This window comes from Semicossyphus pulcher, unplaced genomic scaffold (assembly GCF_022749685.1).
Source record: "Semicossyphus pulcher isolate SPU_LCO1_2020_fin unplaced genomic scaffold, fSemPul1.0.p SCAF_8, whole genome shotgun sequence".
Lineage (NCBI taxonomy): Eukaryota > Metazoa > Chordata > Actinopteri > Labriformes > Labridae > Semicossyphus > Semicossyphus pulcher.
The window spans coordinates 8815466-8818705 of NW_027211759.1; the positions used below are offsets into that span (position 1 = coordinate 8815466).

The 3240-nt window shown below is 43.3% G+C and overlaps 1 long non-coding RNA gene across 1 annotated transcript; it reads left to right on the forward strand.

Moving 5' to 3' along the window:
* The first annotated feature begins 217 nt into the window (after window positions 1-217).
* On the forward strand, window positions 218-1310 carry LOC138612447 (uncharacterized). The gene is made up of 3 exons (XR_011309707.1): window positions 218-400; window positions 788-877; window positions 1176-1310. It is a non-coding gene; the product is annotated as an uncharacterized lncRNA (long non-coding RNA).
* The last annotated feature ends 1930 nt before the right edge of the window (window positions 1311-3240 follow it).

Sequence of the window (3240 nt, forward strand, 5' to 3'; positions counted from 1 at the left end):
TGTTAGGTGACTAAAAGCAGAACAGAGAAACCTTAAAGTCACTCACCCAGGCCTCGGCCGGCTCTGCTTCTCTGTGATCAGCATGTTCAGAGCGGACACTCAGGGATCTGCTGGGAAGGGGAGTGTTATTAAGTCTTTGAACAACAATATGTACACCCACACACACACACCCATATCCACACAGTCCAGCTCACAGTCTCCTGAGCGGTGACTCAGGCCGGCATGTTGGGTGTTGTTGGAGGTTTCCTGACCTCTGTGTGCGGACAGAATTGGAGGATGGACGAGATGGATGGTTGACTAAAGGGGAGCAGAGATCCTGAGCAGTCATGAGTATCAGACATGTTAGCAGGAGAGCATTTACCTGTGGACGGGACGGAGGGACTGATCAACCAGACTGTAGGTAAGTACCAAAGATCTGACCTGCAATAAGCTGCTTAGTTTTACATACTAATCTGAACTCTCTTTTTTAAGCTGCAGTGGCCAAAAAAGCCAACATTATGTGCTGCTAATAATTATCTGTACAATTTACAATTTGTATTAAAACAATATTAAGGGTTTCCCCAAGATACTTCATAGTCGGCAGGCTGAAAAACGATTAATGGACCCTAAAAGTTCCCACTGAAACCACTTATTTAGAGTAATTACAAAAGGGTTGGAACTTTTCAAAACAGTTGAAAAATAAAGAAGCAAAATATCCTTTTAAAAATCCAGAAAATGCACACGTTTATGTAGGTCTGTCTTTTGCTAGCTCTGCAGCTAACCTGTCTTTCTTTTGATTTGTCTGAAGGTAGTGCGTCTTTAAAGCCAGAACAGGAAATCCTCGCAGCACGTGACCCCGTAAGCAGAGGAAATAACATCCCCGCTGACCTCATCAGCAGTAAGTGGAAACCCTGAGACCCCGACAGCAAACAATACAGCGACTGAAAGTCATTGTTGTGACTTTACTAGGCCTGAAACACAAAGGAGTTAGTGAGATCGTACAGTGTGTAAGCTGAAGGAGGACAGTGAACAGATCACCTAAATGTTCCACAATGCACGTACGATCTGGTTTGTTCAGAATATACAATAAAAAAATAGTCTGCCCCTGTAATATAAATATTAGTCCTTTCAAATCTCACACTGTTTACAGCTGTGATGACTAAGAGAGACACACTTCTCTGTATATCTGTTCCCAGCCCAGCCTCTGCCAGCCGCCGCCCCACCAGCAGAGGCCTCAGCAGAGCGAAAGAAGCCTCCCTGTGACCTCCCCCACAAGCCTGTCTGTCCGCGATGTGGCCTCGCAGTCTCAGCCCACAGACCGTCCCCTCTCTCGCCGGGCCTGAGCCGACTGCAGGACTCCAGCCTGTCGGTGCACAGCAACAGCAGCAGGAAGAGCGGAAGGAGCAGGAGCATGGTGGCTGGCTCGCACCGAAGTACTGCTACACCTGCTGGTAAGCATCATTACAAGGCTCCACTCCACACACTGTTTAAGCAGGAACAGACAAAACAATCTAAGTTTCATATCATGATAATCAGTCACAATTAAGTTGTTACAAATTGGTTAAATATTTGTCAGTTTAGCTTCCTCACTGCCAACATGATACAGCACCTTCAAATACAAAGTTCCTTTTTTTGAAGCTTAGGACAAAAATCGAAACATTTTGCCAGTTATAAAGCGTGTGCAACCCCACGTGGGGGAGCGGCCGCACCGCACTGTCACTCCAAAGTTGTAGAAAACATGGCTGCTCTAGGATCGGTTATTCAGCCTTATACGTACGAGCCAGAATCACCAGCAGGTATCGGAATGGTAAGTTGAAATCTTGACAACGACTTGACTACAAGCTTGTGCAAGAAGGCAGCCTGAGGTGAATGACGGTGAATGATGATTGGTCGATTTCAGTTCTACGTAGAAACCTGCAGCTGTTCTGAACGGCCCATTTCAGAGGCGACCTTTTTAAACATGTCATTCTGAAAACACATGCAGTTTTTACTTTTTCAATGTGAACAATAAACACCCCAAAATGTGAAACCGATAGGGATACATGATATTGGATTTTTTGCCGATATCCGATATGCCGATATTTTACAACTCATTTAGCCGATTACCGAGACCGATATTTTTTTCCCGCACACCTAATTGCAGAGATCACCAACTCTCTTCTGTATTGGAATTAGCGTACAGTATAATGGTGATACTCTTATCACATTTGTTACAACGGTCGGGGTGACGGGTCTTGAGATGGTTAATCAAGTTTGTAGTGTTGAAAGACTTTGCCTTGGCTCCTCCTCGCATCACCGAAGCTGAGCAGTCATTGCAAATAGCAGTTTTGCTCTCTATTTCGGACACTTTGAAAAACTTCCACAGCACGGACATTTTGGCTTCTAACTCTCTCATGCTGCAGGTAGACACACGTGACGTCATCACGCTGCGGGGGATATTGCGCCGAGGTCGGGCATTTAATCAAGTATGCAGCAGCCCATTATTTTATCGGTTAATTATATCAGCGTATATCGGCGTGTTGGCCGATATCTGATATTTCATTTTTAAGCCAATATCGGCCGATACCGATAACGTGCCGATAATATCGTGCATCCCTAGAAAACGATGAAAATATGAGAATATCCATTCAAAAGATACGGCCCCTTTAAATTTAAATATAGTTTTTAACCCCCAATTTAAAAAAAAAATGAAATTAACCTTTGAAAATACCATATGCTGCTATGATAATGATTATATGTTGCATTGTCTCCTGTGCAGTTTGCAAACTTAGCTATGGTTGTATTAGTTGGTACAAGGTCACTTTGACATTTAATGTATCAGAAAATAAATATATTTTGTTTTTCATCTACTCTTATGGGGAAATGTGTTACAAAAAAAAAAATTAAAGAGGGAAATGAGTACATTTAAATGATTTTTCTGTTGCCACCAGACAATCTACTAAAAAGTTTCCCTTGAAGACTTTCAAGCTGCACTTTCATCCAGTTTTATCAAAGCGTGCAGCGGGCCACTCCTTGTTTATCTTTGTGTTCATGTTGCCATCTCTATGAAGTTGTGCATTAAATCAATACAGTGGCCACATATAAAGCTCCTTTTTCATCTACACACATATAGAGACATTAGCATAAGTTATGTGCGGGGGGTGTATAATTGGAGCGGCTAAGCAGGAAAACGCTGAACCCCACTCCCCGGGGAATTCCGCCACCTCCTTTTCATTCACTTCCTGGAGTAAACAGGATAAAACAGCTCGATTTGCATGAGCT